General features: G+C 50.3%; 1 pseudogene; it reads right to left on the bottom strand.

The window, feature by feature from the left end:
- Positions 1–24020, bottom strand: part of LOC129785703 (hydrocephalus-inducing protein homolog) — a 67663-nt pseudogene that overhangs the window by 31066 nt on the left and 12577 nt on the right.

Raw genomic sequence — 24020 nt, 5'->3', positions numbered from 1 at the left:
TAACATCAACACAGCCATTCAGGAAAGGTTTCCACTCGAGACTTGAGGCCAGGCTACACTCTGGGTCCGTACAGCGCTACACGGAGCACCAGGACTCAGCGGGCAGCCAGGCTGCTGGACCTCACCCTAATGCACTTCAGGAGCCCAAGAGCAGGTTAAGCTCGTTATGGAGACCTAGCCCAGTTGTAATGAAGCAGGAGCCCTGGGACATGCTCCAAAACCAGCTGGCACAGCTCAGGCGATCGGCTCCCGCTCTCTGCAATACCCCCGCTGCTCTGACACAGGCTCTTGGTCCCATCATGCTGCTCTCAGCTGCAGTGGTGTGAAACTGCAGCTGTGCTCACATGGGGGGCTCTCAGCCTCATTCGGGCTATAGGAGTAACCAAGAAGAGAACAAGATCCCCTTCCTTAAAAAAAAAAAATCGTTTCACCTACTATAAAAGAAAGAAGAGGCTCAGATTATTCTAGCGTTTGCAACAGGATGAGAAGGGATTTTGCATTGCTCAGGCAGCAGGCATTCTTCATCTCAGACCATGCAAATACTCAGAGTCAGGGCTCTGTTTCGTTGAAGGACATGAGGTTTTGATTGCGCAAACGCAAAAGCAAAAAGTTTTCTCCAAGTCTGCAATGAAACTCAAAAAGTTCATTTAAAGCTGCCAGCCTTGCGTGCAGGCTCACAGACGATGCTGGGAGGGAGAGTCACACATGGTATAAATCCAGATTATATGAAGGGATTGGTCTTTCCGTGATTAAACGGGCTGAACTTGGCCTCCTTTCCCTAGAGGACCTTTTCATTCTTCAATAGGTGAACTAATGCCCATGGTTAATCCCCATACGCTACGTGTAAGGCCTGCCCTTATATATAATAATCAGTACCCCTGAACACTGTAAGGACACTTATGAAGTGCCCTTAATTTATAGCCCTTGCAGCAGAGCTCAGCTTTAGGCAGGCTCTCGCCGCCTGCCAGGAGCTCACTGTTTAGAAACGCTTTTTGCAACAACCTCTCCCAGCCTCACTAGAAACCTCATGTCTTCCCTCTCGGCACATCAAGACGCTGACGCGGGTATCTGCCAAGTGACCTCATTCAGGGAGGAGGAGGAGGAGGAAGAGAGGTTCTCAGCTATCACTTACCACCGGCTCAATGGCAAAAATATCACTGGAGAAAAGCATAGAGTCTTCTCGCACCTTTGCCCTCTGGTTCTGGAAGGCACGGGAGAGAAGGGAAAGGCGTTCTTGGAGCGTGGGGTCCACTGCGCGCTGCTTGAGAAAAGAATCCCTCTCATTCTCCTCCTGCTTCTGCAGCCTGCGACAGCGCCTGCAGCCATGGGGAGACACAAACCAAGCAGATCATTTAATAAACAACATATTTGCAGAGACTGTCGCGTAAGCGCAGGAGCAGCCACGCACGGGGGGAGGAACAGCAGGAGCAGCTCAGCAAGGGGCTGACCCCAAGCCACGGGGTCCCAAGCAGATCAGGTTATCACTTGTTCGCTGGCATGGCAGGTAGTTTTACGCCACACTCACGAGCTAAGAGGAGGTTTGTGAAAGCTAGCAGCCCTCAGGAGAGCCTCCTGGCTCAAAGCTACTGCCACGACTAATGGACAACCCACCAACACCCTCAGATGGCTTTTCCTCCCGTAGAGGTGCTCGGGGAGATGGATGAAGATGAAGGAGCACACACTGCAGTGCTTCGCTGGCAAGGGGAGAGCAGCTGGGATTCAGCTGCAGGTTACCAGCATCACTCTTTTTTACCTTCCCTTTTGGACTGGCAGGGATAAGCAAACTAGATCTGCTCCACTGCCTACACTGCCATCCAGCAGAGGATCCCAGAGCATTTGAAAAGCCAACTCACGGACTTTCAGGCATTGCATGACTTCAGTGAAATTAATGGGTTTATATGCATGAAGACAGAGGCCCCGAGAGGTGAAGGGACTTTGCCTAGCATCACCCAATAACGAAGGCAGGACCAGCATCTCTGAATGCAAACCCTTACATCCAGCCTTGAACCACTTCAACATTTTTCTCTTTTTGGCCTTCTCCACAGAGCTTTGACACAGGTCACCTCTCCCTCACTCGGTAGTTGTAGCAGCAATCATTCTAGTGTTTAAAGCTCGCAACCGAGAGGTGAGAAGGGAGCACTGCTGCAGAGCACTTGCTTCCCAGCTGGCACGTGGATGTGCCCCCTTCACGCTCCAGTCCCCTGGCCACCAAGGACCAGCAGGTGACTACTCGAGGGGGATGAGGGGAAGGCTCCATACACAGCACATCAGGGCAACGTGGTATAAACAGGACCGCAATCACCACCCAGCTAAATTCCAATACATTTAGAAAGGAAACACAGCCATGGACATTACTAGCAGCACGCAGACAGAGCCTCGGGCAAATGCTGTCACCAGTGCCAAAAATACTTTCTTTGGCTTGCTCCCTGTGGAGTGTCATGAGAAATGTTTTTCCACGGCTGACCTACAGCGCTGTGCATGAGGGGGGCTTCCAGGCACCGAGATGAGCAACCCTCAACTAAGCCTTCATCAACAGACAATAATTCCATTGTTGAATCCCAGAAAGTCCTGCAGGAGGGAGACAGAGCAAACCCCTGGGTAGACCTTGTGATGATCCAGGTCTTTTGGGGTGACAGCCAAGCGCAGGGTGCTGAACTGCCTCCTCCCATTGTACAAGTCCTCTCTGCTCTGACATCTCAAAAGCTTCTGCTACAGCAGGACAGTGGCCTCGGAGCTATGACCACCCCTAAGACTGCAAGTAAGGAAGAACAAAGCACTCTGCTCAGAGTACAGAACACGAGCTGGCATAAGATCAAGTGCCATTGGAAAAAAATGGGTTGAAGTTAACTGTGGGGAAACCTGGTTGCTTCTGAGGGGAGAGAGGATCACTCAGGGTCCCATCTGAGATAGGCAGGTGGGAAGAGATGCTAAAAGAATGGCGCAGGGACGTACTAAGAGAAGGTCATGAGACTTTTTCTGTTAACACACTGATCTTGCACAGAAGTCACACACTGCGCAATTAAAAACAGAGAAGAGTGGAAAACTAGTTTTGGCCTTCAAGGCATTTCTGACCTAATTACACTGAACTTTATTTGCTCAGAAGCCCTCAAAAAGTTCTCCAGCTGAAGGCAGTTTCCTGACCAGCTCTGGGTTCAGACTAACTCCTATACACCTACAGCCATTCAACTCTGAGAAGGCACACAAGGACTCCCTAAATCACCCCAGCTTCTAAGTGTCTTTTCCAGTGCATCCCCTTGGGCTAGAAGTGTTTCCCTGCTGCCCCAAACGGAATTTCAAAGCTTCAGAGACACCCTGTGGAGAGCCTGCCCCACCTCTCAGCACCACGAAGACACAGGTGCTGACGCCCAAAGGCACTTCCAAGTCCTGTGCTGCCCTGCCTTCCCCGCAGAACCCTCCACCTCCGAACTCTCCGAGCCCCGGAGAAGGGGCAGGGATACCTCGTTGTGCTGGAAGCCGGGACAGCGCAAGGCAATTCAGCATCCTACAGCCGGATGGCCTCAACGTTCGGGGCCAGCAAAGCACCCTGCCCTGCGCACTACTGGACAAGAAGGCTGAAGAAGGTTGCCATCTTATCAAAGCTGGAGGGGAAGAAACTGCAGTGAATATCACCACAGGTACGCTGCCTGCAGCTGTTAGGTGCTACCGCTCAACGCAGTCCCAGGTAAGGAGTGCCGACACCTTCCTCAGCCTCACAGACCCTCTGCGAGCCCAGGGACCTGGCCTCACTGACTTAGGGCTCCCACAGACGGGAATTTGCTCTCCGAGGAAATGCAACCTTTCCTCCCCAAAACATGAGCTGGAACATGGATGGAACCGGAATGGGAAGCACTGAGCTCCATTACCCTGAAGCCCAGGGGGGGACACCCTGGTGTCGTGGATGGTTTACTTGTCCTACGCCATTCAAAAAAGCACCAACATCCCTCTGAGGCCGTACGTTAGTTTTACCCTTGGGCAGCCTGTCTTACTGAAACGAATCTTCCCAACGAACCTCAGGTTCTCCTGATCCTCCCCTTCTTGACTAACAAAAGCCTTCCACTGGAGTGGGCTATGACTTTACTCCGATTGTGGATGACCACGGATCTGTGGTTTGACAGCGTGATGTAGGTCTTCCCAGCTGTCAAGGAGTTCCTGTCTAGCCTGATGTTGACATCTTCAGCGGCTCCATGAAGGCTTGTGTGAATATCTTCACCTGGAACAAAGCAAAAGCGAGACTTTGCTCATCGCCCTTGCTGATGGGAGTACAAGGAACAGAGGAAGCCACAGGGAACAGAAGTGTCACAGCCTTTAGCTGTATTAGCAGTTCCACAGATCAATACCTTTATCACAGCCTGATAGCTGCATGTGTACAGCACGAGGATGTCCTGGACACCACCTTAAGCACCTTATTTCTGGGTGGGCTTGTGAAGATTTATCCCCAAGGTGACCCTGTCTACAGGGGGACTTTTTCAGATGTGCCCAGGTGGCCTTTGGGTTGCCATCCCACTCGGGTCCCAGGGAATTCTGCATCTGAGTCGTTCAGGTGACTCTCAGGAGTCCCACCTCGGTCACGGCTCGCCCAGAGTCTCCTGCAAGCACGCCACCGGGGTTGTGTCTCTCCTGATCCCTTGTTGCCAACAAGCCAAGGTGCCTGGGGCATGCAGGCAGAAGAGGGAGGCAAGCAAAGTGACAGCCCACGGCAGGATGGGACGCAGATGAGAACTTCACTGTGTTGGAGCAGCAGCACCCTCACTTGCTGTGTGTCTGTGCAGACAGGTCGGAACGAGACTGGTGGGGCACGGCCCACGCCAACCTGCCCATCACAGCCCTGCAAGCCCATTTCTTCTGCCTGGAGCCTGTCGGTGCCTGTGCCTGAGCGTGCAAGTCTGCACCGAGTATTCCCAAGCTGTCCCACAACCCGAGCGAGCACGCCTTTGCTTTCCACCTCAGACCGAAGAGGAGAGAGCCCCTGGCTGCACACAGCAGCCGATTAACGCCTGGAGTCTTGCTGGAGCACCCGCCAGCACTTCACCCTCCAGAAGAGACCCCCACCAAAGCGTCCCTCACTGCCAGAGCTTCCAAACCTTCATTCTTCCCAACCAAGCAACTCCTGGGAGTCAACCATCTCAAACTTGAGCACCGAGCCTACTCTGCCTGTTGCAGGTGAGGGTTTCCAGGTGAGAAGCAAACCACAAACACGAGACATTCTCCGTCGAAATGGCACTTCTGTGGAGCGTGTTTAAAGCCTCAGAGCCAGCCCCAGCTGAGAAGGGCAGCGACCCGGCCATCCCTGGAGAGCATCCCCCTGCCGAGGCAGAGCCTTCTCCTCGCTGCACGGGTTACAGCAAGGCAGCCAGGGGATGGACCTGCCTTTCCAAGGCGGCCACGCAACAGCACGGGGGAGAGCTGGCGGTGTCCTACACGGACTCCTTAAACCCTAAGGCAGACACAATGCGGCGAATCACAGCCGTGCCAGGAGAAAGAGAGCCCCTCTCTTGGAGGGAGGTTGGGAATGAATCACCCTTCAAACAGATCTCTGCAGCCATTCCCTCACCTCCACACATGGAGAGTTCAGCCTTCGTGCCTGTATAACCTCAACTTCTCTGCTCTTAAGGGAGCCCAGGAGGAGTGGGAGGGATTCGTGGCCAGAGATGAGTTATGTTGCGAGAGAAACAGCGACGTCTCCAATGACTGGACAGCCTGCTTTCTGGAACGGACAACTTAGCGTAGAAAAATAACTGAGGTTCAGAAGCGTTACAGAGGCAGGTGTGCTTTATAAGCACTGCCTCCCCCCTCCGCTGAATCCTCGGCGTACGTTGGCAAGCAGAGGAAGCAGGACCCAAGAAATGGGAGACATGCACAGTGCTTTGAGCATGTACAACTCGGGTTCATGGAAACATGACATGAAAAATGCTCTACGAGACAACAAAGTACTGCAAAATGAACTCCACGAAAACTATCATGATCTCCCTGTCTAAACCCATGGCCAGGTGGGTCTTGAAATAATGGGTATAGTTCTGATCTTAAAAACCAACCTGAAGCCTTTGAAATTTAATCGTTCTTTCTGCCCTTCTCCGAAGTACAGAGCAGCTTCTATACGAAGACCGAACAGGATTCCTCAACCTAGAAACCACACAGGAGATAGGTAGGTTTGTAGAAGTATGAATGGCCTGGGAAAAAGTGAACGAGGAAAAAGTTGTCACAATTTGTTGTAAAACAGGAACCCGAGGGCCTGAAATGGTATTAGTCAAAATTAGAGAAAAGTAGTACTAGTACTTTTCCAAGGAATATTCCTTCCTTTGGAACGTACTGCCATAGGTGCCTACAGGCGCTCATCGCTATAAATCCACAAAGCAACTGGACAAAGGCTTGGAAGGTAAAACCATCAGAAGCGATTAAACAAAGACGTGAATAAAGCCTCCAGCACAGAAAAATGCTGCCTCCAAGGCCCACGAGGGAGAAAGCATATGCACTGCCTGCTTCTACACGCTTTGCTAAGCATCCCCTACCGCTGCTCTCCTGGAGAGCACTTACACTCCCGGCTGCAGGCACCGAGGACGCTTCTGAAGGCTGGAGGGCTTTGCCGGAGCACCTTCTACCACAGAGAGAAGGATCTGGCATCGTGCTGACTGTGTAAACCCACAAACCTCCCGGTACAGACGAGAGCGTGCAGACGCCAGCGAGTCAGGAGGGAGCAGCAGGTCTTTCTGCCAGGCAGATAAACTGACACAGCAGAGCTGTCAGGGTTGGCCCAGGGCAGCTGCAGGCTTCATGGCCTGGGTGCCAAATCAGATGTGACATTTATTTAAGACTCTTGATGGTTTAATATATAAGTCTGGAGGAAAAGAAAAAAACAACAACAAAACAATCTCTGTACTGTACCAGCAATGTAGCCCTAGGTATTTCACCTGATGGGGTAATGTCCGTGGGTCTGTGCTTTGGGATGCTTTGCTGCCATGAAAGCACATTTACTGAATCCAGACGTACCTGCCCTATCGTTACTTACACAACACGATGATCTTATTACAGGCTGTCAGCTCTCTCATTCTTACACGCTTTTGACGTATTTCCCAGAGACAGCAGGACACAGCTCACTCTGCAACCTGAACAAAGCAACACCTGAACTTGAAATTAAAAGAGAGGCTTCTTACACAGCAGTAGAGCAGGTGCTTTGGGCTGTGCACTCCTGAGCGATGCTCTCTGAGACAGCGGGAACACCACCGTGTTTTATTCCAGCATCCATCTGCATGGCTATGGCCACCGGTATCTTAGCACATCATGGTAACTTTTAACTATCTGAAAGTAAGAAACCCAGCACTGGGTCATCCTCTGGGGGGCCTGTTGTGCAGGAGGAGAGGGAATTTACAGAGGAGCTAAAATATCTTTCCGAATATTAAGCAAACCCTTGAACAAGATTTCAAAACAAATTTCAGGTTTTATGAAGAATGCGTTCCCAGCATTCAACAGCCAGTACCTTCCTCCATCGATTACTGCTCTAAATATTAGGAAGCTGGTAGCCAGATGGATTAGACTGAAGAGAAACAAAACAGCACTCTGCTGCCTTTCGTCCTCACCGTAATATTCTCCCTCTATCCCTGTAACTCCCTCCTCGCTGAATTTGGATTTTAAACCTTTTTAGGAGTGCATGACAGTCAGGTTCAGAATATTTGGGTAACAGGGAAAGCAAGTTTAAGTTAATTTGCCCAGTTTGTCAGAAAACTATGCCTGGCTCTCACCTCTTCTAAAAGAGACAGGTCCTGCTGCTTTTTCACTGAAAATACAAGCAAGCAACGAAAGCCGAGCTCTTCACTCAGAAGTGTCATTGTACCTCCACATCGACCCTTTGAGCAGTTCTTTTGCTCCTGCTACTATCACGATACCCAACTGCCTCACCATCACCAGCATATTCTGGTTTTTCAAACAGCATGCAAAGGTCTGCTGGTACCACTTCACCACCGGAGAAGGGAGTCACTTCACCAGGCTAACGATCTCTGGAAAGCAAGAGGAGTCCCCTGCGGCGGGATCCAGCCCTCCCCACCATATGCTTTTGGCTGCACCTCCCACAGAGCTACCTCGGTCAGAGCCAGGAGCGCTGCTCTGAGCTGTTTTGCTGTCAGGAAGCTAATGGCATCACCTACAAAGTGTGCTGGGTCTCTGACAAAGGCCACCTGTCAGTCCCCACGCTCGTATTTCCAGCACTAGAGCAAAACACAGGGCAGCGACAGTCATTTTTAAGTGCTTCTCTGAGGCAGTGCTCATGAGCTACCTTCAGACATCATTAAAACCATCGTGCTAGTTACTCCAGCCCTAGGAGCAGCTTGTTTATAAACCTCACCATTAAATAACTGCTGCCAGCACAGGGGTTTCTACAGGACCATTGCCCAGGCTACAACAAAGCTCAGGGCACCCTAATCATCACTGCTGCCACAGCTGATGCTGTCAACAGCTAAAGCCCCCAGCAACGCCCCCTCTGAGCCCATGCAGCCCATCGCAAGGAAAGGATCTGCTACCCCAGAGCACTGCAAGCCACCGTGAGACAACAGATGGGCAGGAAAAGGCAGATGGAGAGCAATGACCAGCCACAGCGTCTACGGGACAGGTCGCAGGCTCTTCAGACGGCTCTCCTGCACTTAGGAGTCACCTTGCTTTCCACCAGGCTCCTTGTTGTGCATCCTCCTGTAATGGAGCACCCAAAGGATTCCCCATTACCTCCTCCGCACTGTGCTTAGGAAGGGCTGTTGGCTTTCTTACAGGATGAAATACTCCAGCGCAGGAATATCTGGGAGCCAGCACAGAGCCTTTGTGCTGCCCAGTGTGACGGAGCCTCGCAGAATGGACTGAAAGGACAATGAAACTGTTGGATAACACAAGACAGCGCTGCCGCATATCCAGGATGCCGTGGGCTATATATAATCATTATTGGTACTACAGCCATGATACGCTGGGGTTGCTGATCACTGAAACACTGCTTTTGGCCCATGGGGAAAAACAGGGCAGGAACCTTCATTCTGATTGCCTGGCAAAGACATGCTTAATACGCCACTTCATATATCAATCACCCTTCAAGCTACTCTTCTGCTTCTCAGCAGACGTTGATTGATCCACCAGGAAAGGAGACTAATGAATGGTCAGTTCTGCCCCAAAACGCATCCAGGGTTCATGGCACCTAAGAACATACTAGTGATTTCCACTGATGATAGAAGAGACAAGCTGCAGTCCAGGATGCCCTGCAAAGAGATGAAAACTACATTCTCCAGATATCCTTCACAGGCTAAGAATGGGATAGGCGGCGTCACATGGAAGTCTGCTTCTGGGGATGAACAAAACAGCCAAAACTGAGACTTTTGGCAAGTCCTGAGCCTCCTCTGCTCTGGCTGGAGTCAGTACAAACCGCAAGGGCTCAGCAATCTGAGTGATCTCAGGAACGTGAAACGCAACACAGCAAGGGCTGAACTTCAGCTAAACCCTGCTGCCTATCCACATCCATCCGTGGGTTTGCAGAGAGAAAAGACAAAGGCTTGATCTAGAGGCTAAGCCAATAGGATTTTCATTTTGTTTTCAAACAAGTTCCTGGAAGCTACTGATGGCAGTGCCAGCCTGGCAAGATGACAGGACCTTCGGTAGAAAGGGGGTTCTTAAAGGAAAGAGAAGAGAGGCATGCAGAGGTGGTTGTCTTCTCCAAAGTCTACACAAAACCACAGACTAATATCACAGCAAGGTAATGTTTTACTCTTGCGAGTAGCTGAGATGCCCACAGGTGTTCAGCCTCAAACATCAATAAACACGTAGGGCTGGGATTTAATGAGCTTCCTGCGTGTGTACAGTGGCCACTAACACACCGCCAAGCCCTTGCAGAGGTGGCCTCATTTACCAACGTAAGCTGATCCAGCTAAGCCCAGCATCAATTTCAGCTGAAGAAAGGGATTCAGCACCCCAACACACCGACATTCCCGGCTGGGAACCCCATGCTGATCTGTGCAGGAGCTGAGCAGTCAGCAGCGCCCCTGACAATTCCCCTCGGCCCATTTGCAACGCGATGCAGCCCCTACCACAGTTTCCCACCGCGGCCGAGATGCACAGGCTGTGCTTGCCCTGCTGCCAGCCGAGCACACCCGGTTCTGTAGTTACCGTCATCTTCACCAAACCCAAATGGCTCTAACACACCACACCAAACTCTCTGTCGTGCCACAGGTGACTGAAGAGCTCCACATCAGCTCCCTAATTAATCGTGTTTCATATGCCTTGATTTTTCCTGTGATCTCATGCCTCATCTTCCCCCATTTGTGATGAAACCTCGGTGCTTTCTCAAGCTGGCGGTTATCACTCACAGCTCCAGAGGCTGCTGCAGCACAGAGAAGCTGCCTGTGGTTAGACTGAGAAGGGCAGAGGCATCTCAGGGCAGTGGCTCAGGCCGTCCTGTGTAGGGCAGAAGACCCAGATCCTCTTCTGACATCCCCTGCCACCCTGAGCATTGCTGCCGCACTAAATACAGTGATCCCCAGCCAGTTCTTCCAGATCTACCCAAGAAATTATTTTGTTATTATTTTTTATGCTTACGTTGCCCTAAGGAGATCTTGTCTATCGTGCAAGTGTTGGTGCTGGCTTAGAGGAAGGGGAAGATCTGAGGCCAGCTCATCACGCTTACTGACCAACCCAAACCACACATCCCAGTAGCTCTCCGGTGCTCAGTACCAAACCCCCCTGCAGCAGCCCCCCGCGTGCGGGCAGCCTAAGCAGCAGCTGCTGGCCAGCCTTCGGGACTGGGGGGCTGGCGGGAGCCTGCCAGGGAGGAGACGGCTCCGGCAGGGCTTGCTTCTCCACGCTGCAGGCTGGAATCACCACCCCTGACGCGTTTGACAAACACACAGATGTGGTGCTTCGGGACACAGTTTAGTGGTGGGCTTGGCAATCCGGGGTTAAGTTGGACTTGGTCATCTTCAAGGTCTTTTCCAACCTCCATCATTCTATGATTCTACGAGGCTGCTGGCATTTGCCCCACGCCTAGCAAGCAGCAATGGGGAGGAAACGGTGCTGGGGACCCCCTGCTTCCAGGGCCAGGCAGCAAAGCTCAGCGGTGGGGGAACAAGGCAGCCAGACCCCTCCCTGACCCAGGGCAAGGCAAGCTCTGCTCCACATCGTCTCCAGCTCCCAGCGTGCTGCACTGAAGAAGTCTGTTTAGCTGCTCTCTCCTGCCATATAGGAATAACCTGAATCTGGCACAGAGCAAGTTTTGCTGCCCAGGGCTCAGGAGGGGAGACATGACTTCACCCACTTCCTACGGGGACAGGAACTGAGCCAGCGCAGGAAAACTCACTCTGATTAACAACCACGGAGCCAGAATCAGACCCTGCTCGCACTTTCTACCTGCCCTTGAAGTAAGCAATTGAGGAGCCGAGGCTGAACTCCCCCATCTGTGCCCTGGGCGTGCAGAACCACAAAGGATGCTCTGAGCCTGGGTCTGCCATCCACAGCAAACAAGCCAAGATTTGCTTTAGCACAGCTCCTGCTCAGCAGCTGTCAGCCCTCCTGCAAGCTGTGTGGGAAGTTGAGGGAAAACAGGGTATTCATCTGCCAAACACCTAGACGGTTCCTCAGCAGGCTTTTAGCACAAGGCTGGAGGCTTCCAGCAGGACTAAAACCACCGAGAACTACTCCTGAGCCACACACGTTACCTCTCTTCTGGGGAAACCGCTTTTTGGGGCTCTGAACCAAGGGGAGACAGAAGAGTAATGGAATAGGCAGTTCTGCTTGAGGGCTGCCTCCTCTTGGGTGTGCTGTCTCCTAAAATACTCCTATGGGTATGGGTTCTGATCTCCCCCCTCAAAGAGGGTGAGATCCTGCCCCAGGCTTTTGCTTCTGCATTAGACTCACAGAGCTACTGAAAGAGAGCCATCCGCATCACTACTTTTATTACTGACAGCAATAAAAGCATCTCAATACATAGCGTCCGTCGGCCACGCACAAGCTCAGTGGTGCTTTGCTAATTACTGAAGTTTTCTGTGCTGACAAAGAGATGCCAAGGGATGCAGCAACCGATGGGGAAAAACTGCACAGAGGAATTTCAATACCGCACCACAGATCCCCTGGGCTAGAAGCGTGTTGTAGCGCCTTGCCACAAGGGCCAGTGGGCACTGGAGGCACCCACATACAGGCACAGGATCTGGTCCTACACCTTGAAGACCACCCATCATACTATACTAGTACTCGTTGGAGACAGGAGCCTAATGTGAGTCAGCATTTAGGGAGCTCTGAGTAGAGAAGCAATTCTCCTTCCACAACTCCAAGCATCTCGCCGGCACCTCCTGTCTCTGGCAGCCTTCTTCACCTGCATGGAGCACCTGCCGTAGACGTTATTGTTTTGGATGGCATTGGACTGGTGGATTTGCTTTGCACCTCTGGCACACCTCTGGGAACCCGTCATGCATCTCCTCAGCCACGTGTCCCTGAGCAAAGCTCACCTTCCCACACCAAGCTGGTGCTACGCTGCCAGGTTGCAATAAATGTTGTTACTGCAGCAAGCTGGGTTTGGTGTACAATCAGCAGCACTCAGGGCAAGCAGCTTGGGCATCATCTCACTTGAGCAGGACTTGACAGCTGAAAGAATATCAAAACTTCATGAATACTGGATTGGTTGAGACTAGGACTTACCTCCATAAACTTATTTTCCCACATCCACACGGTCCACACAGGGTGGGCTGAACGTCATCTGGGAAAGGCCAAGTGACCGACAGGACTTTCAGTGGTATTGAAACCTTTTCCAAAGCTGTACGAGTGCTTCGCACGCAGGTTTCAGAAACCCTTTCAAGTACCATAATCTGATGTTAAGGTGCTGGACAGGGATATGCTGGAGCCCAGAACATCCCAAGTCACCCTCATTTCAGTACGAGCTGGGATTTTTCACACCCAGACACATGTACACAGGCGAAAAGGAGGAGTTTAGGCATGTAAAGCACTGAAGGACAAGTTTTCATTGTAAATCATTACGCTCATAGCAGCAAACATTTTCTCCACACTCATCCATAAATTTGGAGCAACAGAACCGCCACCACACACACAGTCTATCCAGGGGACAGTACCTGTGCTCCTAACCAGCCCAAAAGACACACAATTTAAATCAACCAAATCATACGCTAAGGGAAAAATTGTGACTTGTTCACATGGAAGAGCTCCATGCTTGCTTAAGCAATGCTAGGGACAGATCTGACCCAGCTTCAGCAGAAATTTAAGCAATGTTCACCTGATCCTGCGTAAGTCACCCTAAGAAGGGTGTGATCCATTGAGAACGACTGCTGCCTGCGAGCAAGTCAGTACTGATACACAGCCAAGCGAGGGAAACGCCTCCCAACACCTTAAACTGCTGTTTTGCTCTTAGCACTTCTGTTTCTTAATAAACACTCTGTTGGTGGCTCTGAAAGAGCAACCCGGCTGCTTTCTGTACGCGCGTCACAGGGAGCCTGCCGTGGTGCCGGACACATTAGCTAGGGCTCGCCACGCGAGGTCAGGGAACGCTGTCTGGTGCTCTGCACTACTCCTGCAATAAGCTCTGCACCACACCTCGAAAGACTGATTGATTACACGTTTCTGCTTCACTTTAGCAATTCATCTCAGCAGCCTTTCACTTACCTGTACGCTTCAAAGCTAGAGAGATAATCCCTTCATTATCCCCTTGCTCTCCTTCGCAATTCGTAGTTTATTTCAAAATAACTGCAACATTGTACTGGCAGGCAGGAATGAAATCCTGGGTTCATCTCCCAGGGAGCTGCACGTGTTCCTGGGAAAACACCCATCTCAGAGCCAGCAGAGAGTTTATCCCCGTGGCCTACCCACACAAATCACTTTTGCAAAGATTGACTATGGGGGAACCAGCTGTTTCAGTAAGAACAAGACTCTCAGGTTTTTCAAAGCAAGCCACGAAGATCCTGGCCCTAATTATTCGCTCACTCTGTTCCGTCACAAAGTATAAACCCTACGGCCCTAATCTCCACTGTCACTGCTCATCTGCCCCAGAGAAATTCTAGCCCTCTGAATTTTATCCTATAGATTCTGTATAGGCATACAAATAAGGCACGTTTTTGTGCTTCCCTAGCTGATATTTCAGTCACCCGTCCTAGAAACTGTTACCCAAAACAATAAGCTCCTCTGAGTGAGCATCAACCATTCTCCGTGAATATGTCAATAACTGGAAAACATTAGACAAAGCTGAAATAAGTCGTGAGGCTACATAAGTGTTTGGAAGATACAGGAGCATTTGTAACTTCCACAAACCCAAGACAACTAAAATGCTCTTTGCCGGGCTAAAGCAGCACACAGTATCCCCTCGGTTAGGACACCACACTTCCAAGGACCAACGCTGAGGAACAGGGACAAACCAAACCTCCCTCTCAGGCGAGAGGAAACACACGCCAAGTGCCTTCACGCAACTGAGGAAGCGCCTCGTTCGGCACCACAACATACCCCTGCTGAGCCAAGGCCGACAGAAGCATTCTAACATGGCGCCTTTTCCTAAAGATATTCCCCGCTTACTCTTCAGTGAAGCGTAAAGCTGATGGTGTTTCTGTGGCCTGACCTCAGCTTCTCCTAGCCTAATATAAATGTTACACCTATCTTGGGAGGCAGCGAGCTCTTCCTGCCAAATCCCAAGAGCCCTCAAGTCCTGGCTGCATTAGTCCTGATGTCGTGAGCTGTGGGAGAAGGCAAAAAGAAAGAACAAGGCTCTGCGGCAAAACAACGTAGAAGCAGTGCAGGGGACAGATGTGTAAGAGACAGCGGCATTGGAGCGAGTCTGACAGAGGCACGCATTCCCACGTCGCGCTTCAAACATAGCACCGCCAAGGAATGAAGCTTCACACGTGCATATGCACACCGTAACGGAGAATCAAGGTTCCTCCCGCCTCCGACTCAGCAACTCCCAGCAAAACCCGATTCCAAAAAACCTCATTCCTGCTTGAGGGGATGCACTTTAAAAGCCCCCTAAACACCAACTATTTGTCACTTTTCTTTGAGGCAAAGCCGGGACAGGGGAGATACACCTGGAGAGGCAATTAAGGTGACCGGGACAACAGGGAATGATGGCAGATGGCAGTCATGGGGGGTGCTGGGTGGAGAGCACCCAGCCGACACCAGCATCCCCCAGGGAGAGACCGGCACACAGCCACACAGAACGAGGGCACACGCAGCCTTTGCCCCTTACCTGCTCACTTAAGCACCGAAACATACAGAGGTTTTGAAAGAAAAGGTTTTAGAAGTAGTCTGCAAAGCAAGCTTAACATTTTTCTGCTTTGAAAGGTCTCTGTTTTGAAGGACGCAGAGACTGGGCACCATGCAGTGCCCAGACCTTACCTGTGTCATAGTGAACTGTCAGGGGCCTGGAATAATCACCAGTCTTCTCTGGGTGGAAGTCCACCGTTACTTGCATGGCATCGCCAATCCCAAGAGTCCCAGCAGAGGGATCAACAGAGAAAGGGCTGCAACACGGAGAGGCACATCAGGATTATTGTGGGACCTTTGGGGACTACGTTCCTTCTGCCGTCCAGCTCACTCCAGCTCACCTGTATTAGCAAGGGGCCAAGAAACCACAGTCAGCAGCAGAAAAAGAGAACATACAGGGCCAGGAACTGAGCCACCGACCCAACTCCTGAAGAGCTCCAGCACTCAGAAGATCCTAAGCTATAAAATGACCTCGTCTCCCCCATACCCTGCATCCAGTTTTCTGCAGCAAGGCTCAAGAGTCTGACTGCTAGCGATACGATCGGAGGAGGGTTTTTGAAGGGCACGGAGATGGCAAGAGTTATTTGCATGCACAACTTGACACTGAGTTCCTCAGGAATCCGTCTTTTCCTGCCACCTATAAACCTCAAGAGATGCAAATGTCAAGGCAATACCTGTCCCAGTGAGATTACAGCCTGGAAATCAGACAGGGAGAACAGAAGTTTATTCTTGAATGACCGGAGAATAATTAGACTTTAATTGGCAGAATTAATCTATCTTTCTTTTTTTTTTTTTTTTTTTACCTTGAAAGCATCCTGGGTTTGCCTCAGAAAGGGCACATTTTATCAGCATTTCAATGAAAGCTGTTCTAAGCAAAGAAAAATCTGTACGAGTGCAAAGGCAGATTAGAGTGATACAGAAACAAGAAAACAAGACACAAAAGGAGTATCCCATTTACAGCCTGAACAATTAAATCTCTAGCTAAATGAAGCACCGCTAGCAGGAGCATATCAAGGCACCTTCAACAGGAGGTTTTCTGCGTATTCACAAGCAATGCAGTCTGGGGCTCTGGGTTGTAATCCAGGCTTGGTAACTGTTTGCTTGGCCTACTAGAGAAATTCTGTGCAATGTGTGGGAAATAGTATGAAAATGTGTCGGTGTACTTTAGATTTAACAAGAGCAATTATGATTTGTCGCCAGGTAAACAGCTCTCAGCTGACAGACACATAATTCAGTCCTTTAATGCTCAGGGAAAAGTCAGATGCAACATGTTTCTGCACAACAGCAGCTGGGCTTTGCGGCTCTTGTACAGCCTCACTTAGAAAGCAAAAGTTATTGGATTTAGTGCTTTGCTGGTGGTCAATTTGTCACCTTAAAAATATTTTCTGCAGAGTTTTACAGTGATTGGGGAGTGCAGCCCACAGAAATAATGAGAAAAAATGGAGCCATGCGCAAGCTGAGCTTCGCTCATGGAAGCAGCGACAGCTGATGAAACTGCTGGAGTTCCTGCTCATTAAGGAGACACTGATGCAATTGGGGGCCTGACCTGCTCCCATCACGACTAGCAAGAACATCGCCAGTGACTAATGGGGAAGCATTGGGCCCGCAATGTTCACGTGCTGGACCTGAGGCTTTTGAGAGGGAGGAGGAAAGCCAAGGCGCCGCCAGCCTCAGAACCGGGCTGCTCTACATGGCCCTGCACCTGCGCTGGGGGTTGTGCCTGGTTATACTGGGCAGGGCTCTGCTGGTGCTTGGCGGGGATCACTGCCTGCTGTGGGAAAGGCACAGAAAAATTCCCCCCCACCTCTTTTAGTTTGTTGTTTTTACCAGAAACATTGCCAGAACAGAAAAGCTGCCGGTTAAGGGCCACACTTCAGCACTACCTCCCATCCCATGCCCTTCCTACTCCATCCCCATGTCTGCATACCCCTGCCCTCAGATAGCTGGGATGGGAATGACACTCCTGAGGATGACTTCAGGGGATGCCCGAGAAAGTAGATACCTTCACATCTTCAAATTACCAGAGAAGAGGATCCCACCGAGGTCAGGACTCATTCTCAGGACTGAGAAACAGAGCACAAGTCAGACACCGCACCTCCTGCCTCCCACCCCACACTGTACCCACAAGACAACTTGGTTCCTGATGTAGCAGGAGCTTGGTATCCCTCACGTAGACCTGCTTCTCCAAGACCCAGAGGGATGTAAGGTCCATGCTTCACCTGAACTCTGAACTTCAGTCCACATCACTAAGCTGTTCCCTGCAGCCTACAGATAAGAGATGCTAAGGAAACGTCCCTGACACACTAATAGCCACACGGAAACCACTGCCAACAGATGAAGCTGGCAGGCTAAACTTTGGCCTTTTAGCCATTAATTGTGAGCTGTTCTTTACGGTAATTCTTGTCCTGTTAGATCCACCCTTGTAATGAATAACTACTGCTCCTGACAAAACAGGAAAGATAAGGTTTGGGGGTTTATTAATAGCTCTTCTTCTGACATGCTTTTCAACTACGTCCATTTGTACGTTTGCTTTGTTGTACAACATCTAAACTTTCACAGGTCCAGATCTCCCAACGGTGCCTTGCAATCCCCAGCTTGTATAAACTCATCTAGCCGCACCAATCTGAGGGAGACCTTCCCAGCAGAACCTGCTGAGATCTTGCCCGTAATTGCCCTTCAGAAAGGGAACAACACCAGATTAGTAAGCAATTTCATTGTGATCTGTCTTGGCGTTTACATCTTGCTTGCTTTCACCAGGCATCAGCTCCCCAAGCTGGGCAAAAGTTAAATCCCATGAGGATAGCACGGGCAAAATACTCCTGACAATTTAGCAACCAACTGACAAGTGAACAACGCTGACAGTTCTGTGGCTCAGCTTTCGCGACTACCGCGCTGCCTTTCCTCCGGGAACCATACGTTTAGTCAGTGCAGCGTGCAACGAGGCTGCAACATACTTCGTCCCATGGTATGTTTCTCTTCTACAACCAAAACCCCTTTACTCCTCTGGTGCCTTAATTTGCATTATAAAATCATCTGAGTTTGTGAGAATTGATTTCATTAAAAGCTGCCTCCAACCCCAAGACCGACAGTAAAATTACTGGTGATTGAATTGCCCCCTCTGTCAACTAAGACCTATTGCAGGAAAAAAACCCCAAAGATCACTTAATCTTGGCATACGTAATGTTTTGGTAATGGTATAAAAGCCAAAGTCGAGCACTGTAACCACTCCAGTAAACACAGTCTGTTAGGTCAAAGCATCCAAGACTCCATCTCCATACTGAAAAAATCCTGCACAGAGCCAGCATCTCACAAGCTCTCTCTTTCCCTCTTTCCCTGCACGTAGGCTCTGTTGTCACATCCCTGTACATCCCATGGTAACTCTCCAGCCCCACACCTCCATGTAGTATAATGGGTACTGCAGGGAGGGATGCAAGGCGGCTCCTGGCACTGTGCCATGTAGGATCATTTCCTGAGCTTCCAGAGCTTGATGGGACATTCCTAAATGGACCTTCTCAGACAGATCCTCTCTAACCCATAGCACAGCATAGCACAGTGTAACGTCAGGAAAAGGCAGTGCTGCACTGAGATCTGCTTCCAGGCACCATTTTCAACTGAAATGTACTGGAATGACATTTATCTCCGTGAATGCCGTGGAGAAGAAACTCACTAACCAGCCTTAACAATGAGAACGGCAGGAAAAGACTTTCTATATTTATACTATTATTATTTTTTTTATTACTACACTATGCAGTGAACAGCTGGGTATGGGCATGCAGGGGGAGGACAGGCACAGAGCCAAGCTGCATAATGGGGAGTGCTTTGGTGTCAGGGTTCCCACACACACACACACACACACACCCCCTTTACGAAAGAGGAGTCAAAACGTGTCCATGTTTTCTGGTAGATACCACGGCAAGGGAGAGTTCTGAACAAGCAACAGCAGAAGGATGCTGAATTGGCTCCGTGGATTCATTTGAGAGCTCTGCCGTGGAGTAAAATACACCACACAAGTCCTTAGATAAAGTTGTAAGAGGCAAGGAATGTCCTTATGAAGTGACCCGCTGCAAGAGCAGAGCTCGCAGTACTGACCGAGAGGAAAGGTTAGCATTGGAGATGGGCTGAAAAATGCACTGAAGGTGAAAGCTGGTAGGTTACGCTTGATGCCAAGGGAATTTTGAGAAAGGAGGCAGAGAGAAGTGATACGAGCGGCGCACTGGACTAGGAAACTGTGGCGCCTGCAGCTGCCTTGCAAAGGGGCAAGAGCCTGAATTCGCCCAGGCCAGAAGACAGAAGTTGCAGCAACTAAGAAGTCTCAGTTGTGCAGAGAGAGAATGAAGGACACAGAGGCCAGCTGATGGTCCACAAACTTTGATCTCTCATTCCCTTCTACTCCACTAAGCCTCCTCCCCCTCTCACGTGCATGCATGCTTACACATAGCGGCACACAAAACTATTATGTGATATTGATGTTGGCTTTAACACAACACTACATCCGTACTCAGCAAAAGTTAAGCACACACTAAAGCTGCTTCAGTTCTCCACTAAATAGGAAGAGACTAAAACAGTCCTGAATGTAAGTCTGTAAGGCTGGCACTCCTACCACCTATGCCATAACTCTTAAATACTGCGTCTCGTATCTACACATTAAGCTCTCCAGGACAGGAAACACCACGCATTAATGTCCAAAGCACAGGTTTAAGTGTTTGTGATGCTGAACAATCATTACGGGAGTCATTCAAAAGAATGCAATGACATTAAACTAAAAACTTCCCCTGTCATTAATAATGATGCAGCCTTGGTCACAGCCTCTAACGCAGGGAAATTAATCCCCTGACATGAGGAGGAAAACGGTCTCTCCCGCGAAAGCCTCTGTAAGTAGAGTTGTTCAAAGACAATTAACAGCTAATGACCTACTCGCCTGTGGAGCAGTGTATTGGTGAGACTCTCCAGCCAACTTGTCATGCCAGCTGGGAGGCCAGTTCTTTTCTGCTGGGGCTGCTGGAGCCACTGAGCTCACCCGGGACCTCGGGGCAGGCACCTGAGCAACTTCTCACAGCACAAGCAGCAGGGAACCCACTGTCACCCAGCGCAGTCCCCAGCACTGGCTGGAGAAACCACTCCTGGCACACCATGGCCTCATCGCACAGGGAGAACGTGGTTGTTCTGCTCCCAGGCTGCAAGGGGACGTGGTGACCTGGTCAAGAGTGGGGAGCACTCGGATTTTGAGTGGAGGATACAAGCTTGGGGGAGTACAGTCGAGATACTGGAGGGCTGGGCTGCTATTCAGGGGACACAGCAGAACCGCATGCAGCCGAGGGATGGAAAATGCAAAAACCTGTATTTGGGATGGAAGAATCCCTGGCAGTGCAGGCTGGTGGGCACGAAAGCCTTTCTACAGCAGAGGAGCTTAGGGGCTGGAGCACAGCACATACAGGGAGATGCTGGGATAAATGGCTTTGCACAGCCTTGAGAAGGAAAGACGAAGGCTGGTATCACTTGGTCTTACTTTTCGTGTTGAGTGCACACCTGATCAAACTTTGACACTGGTCTTGCTCTGAGCACTGTGTTTGCTCACATGATCTCCAGAGGTCTCTTCCAAAGTTATTCTAGGATTTTATCTTCTCCAGCAGCCCAATTCCGTTTCACATGTTCCCCGAATTTCTCATATTATTTCTTATACATCTGTGCATATATATAGGCAGATGGTAGACACACAGGCATTAGAGGAACTCAACCTTTAAGAAAGTTCCCAATGAGGAATTCGTTATGACATTTCGCTGAACACTTAAAGCAAAAAAAAATAAAAGAGCAGAAAGACAGGAACCTCAGAGTATTTAAAAAAGAAATCTGAATGAAAGTGGGGGCGACCTAATTAGAATAAAACGCTGCTTATATTCAAAGATCATCAGTTTGAAATTTCAGACTGGCTTTCAAAAGTTCATAACGAAATGGAAGAGATGACTGATGCCTTTGGCTGACATGGGAAATCTTACCAGCTTTTGATCTCCGCGCACACGCAATCCAGTTATTCAGAATTGTACTTTCTTGTGTAGTTTGAAATAAAGCTTTCGTAACGCTTCCCATCCCTTTGTTGCAAATCAGGACTGAAACATTCAATTGGTGAAGTTCAGCATAAAATCCATATCAAGCAGGATTCAACGTACGCCGTATCACGCGATAGAACAGTTGGCAAGGACATTGCCAAGAGATGCTACACACGACTGGGTACTTGTTTTGGTGGTGACAAGTAGATCTGGAAATCCCAGAGGGAAGCTGTACAGGGATTTACAAGTTCCTGCCTATGTATTTCCACAGTGAAAAGAAGCAGCCTGCTTGAACAGCATCCTGGAAGCCTGCTTCAACAGCCTTGCCAGGCTTTGGTAGAAGCCTCTTGGACCTTCGCATTTCCCAGGAGAAAGAGCAAAGAGCCTTCTCTTGACCCCTGTTTTCCTGGGGAAGAAACCGAAGCAACTCAGGTGCACTAAGGCAGACGGCACGTCTTTGCTGCATTCTGGACCTCAGCTCCTACACCAAAACCTCTGGGACCAAGCAACACGGAGCTAACTACCAGCCAGCTGAAGTGGTTTCCTTGCAGGTGCAGTTTCCAAAACGCATTACCCTCTCCAGTTCAGCAAACTGGAAAACCAGTGACTGTCTTCTCAGACCAAGAGGAACAGTACAGGCTGTCCACGACACAGCACACATCAGGCGCTTGACCAGGAGACTGCCGAAATGCCACGTGCTTGTGGCCTCCCAGGGAATGGGTATATTTGGTCAATAGGGCCACATAACCACTTCAGAAGGTACTGAAGATCAAGGGGGTTGCTGGTAGCTACTACAGCATGCTAGAGCACTTTCCAGGAGATCTGAGAGAGACAAAGCTCTAGAAAAGGCTCCCAACCCACGCACCAGGCATTTGCTGCACCTTTTGCCTGTGCGCCCATCGGCATTCTGCTTTGGGGCTAAAGTGCAGGTTTGAAGCCGCTGCCAGCTCATCTCCACTTAAGAGCTCATTCTAATGAAGAATAGTGGATCCCAGGGACCAGATCAAACCTACTGGAAAACCAGGTTCTGGACCCCACAGGGTTTTTGTCAGGGTCTCAATACCAGTTGCTTTGATCTATCATCTCTGATTGCACTTGCTACTATAGACAAACTGCTGGTAAAGCTGATGATAAATTCTTAAATGTCTCTTCCACCAGCTCAGAGCTTGCCCATTTCTTAACACTGCCTTTGGTCTTCAGGAACTGAGCTCCTAGAGCTGTCGTCTGCCACGCAGGATCTTACACAGCCCGAGGGCAGTCCAGCTGCCTTCCTACATTTGCTCGTTCAATCTAACAGAATCAGTCTTGCACGACTGTGCACTGAAGACACCGTTGCACTATAAAACTCCACTCTGCAGCTTGCAGAGTTTTAGCAGAGGCTGCGCCATGCTTCAAACACTATAATCAACAGCAAACCCCACGTGCCCTGCCCATTTCCAGCCACGGCAGCAGTACAGCAGCTCACACGCTCTGGCTCCTTTTTGTCGCTGTTTACCAACTGTATTATCACACAACAGTGTTTTGCACAAAAAGAGATGAGCTCCCTACCTCTGAGGGCTGATGCAGTAGCGGGCCGCCCCGTTACCGATGTTGCGAACCAGCAGTGTTTTCTGGGTGCTGTACTTGACTGGACAGGCTGAGAAGTTCACCTGGTCGGGGAAGGCCAGGATAGCTCGGGCACCTATAGCTCGGAGAGGCACAACAAACTTCTCCCCTTTCTGTGACGCAGATGAGCTCGTGGAAATAATCCTGCGGGGAAAGAAACAATCTCAGCACAATGCTTTTAGTACTTTCCCCACGGCAGAAGGAAAACTGCTGTTTTCTATGGCTGTAGCAGTATCATTCAGTAACGCAACAGTACTTTTTACCTTCATGAGCTTTCATTCCAGTAGCATGACTTGCACAGGGTCGTTAACTTGCAAAGGAGAAACAACCCCATTGATTCACCTGCTTTTGCAGCAAGCTGGCAGCACCACAATTACCTGATGCTTTGATTCCGAGACACCAGAACAGTCTCTTCATGCAAGGGATCACAGCACTAACGCAACCTGCTTCGATCGCCACTGCAGACTATGGGAAGCACCACTGAGAACCCAGCTGTGCCACAGCACTAACTCCAGTGCCAGCAACGCGGCGACCTCGTTGAAGCTTGGCAGGGGATGCTCAGGTACACTTTCAAAAGGACTTCACCACATGCATAGTCAATGGTCAGTCTTCGGTGAAATACTTCACAAGCTGGACACGGTAATTGCGGCAGCGTCAGGGCAGTGCAGGGTACGGCTGTATTTCCTGCCCCTTCTCACAGCGTTATAGGGCCAAGGCTGGGGACACGCACCCTTCAAAAGCCACCTGATCCATCTCCCCACACCAGAGCTGGCTCAGCTCCAGACCCAAACTGTTTTTGCGAGAGGTTTCACAAGTACCTAAAAGCGCTAACAGTTGCACCCCTGCCCTCAGCAGCCTATGCCACCTCTGCGCTAGAATTAAAGGGTGTTAGTTCTTCCTGTGTCTGAACTCCGTTTCCCTTTACATCTCACCCAGCCTCAGGGGGCACAGGAGACAGCTCTGGCTGATGCCGTAATCACACCCCTCTGTAAGGTCTGTTCTAGAGGAGTAAGTGACGGCGTGCCTGGTTAGCACACCCACCCCAGGCAGGCGGCATCGGGAGCTGCACACGGGGGACACTCAGACACCCCACCAGAGCAAAGCCGGCTGTGCAGTCCCAGCCACTGCCTTCTGCAGAACAGAGCCAGGCAATCCCCCCCGCGCCCC

The sequence above is a fragment of the Falco peregrinus genome, chromosome 14, assembly GCF_023634155.1.
Source record: "Falco peregrinus isolate bFalPer1 chromosome 14, bFalPer1.pri, whole genome shotgun sequence".
NCBI classification, from domain to species: Eukaryota; Metazoa; Chordata; class Aves; order Falconiformes; family Falconidae; genus Falco; species Falco peregrinus.
Note: the sequence above shows the minus strand (reverse complement) of the source record. Positions and strands in the feature narration are given on the sequence as shown.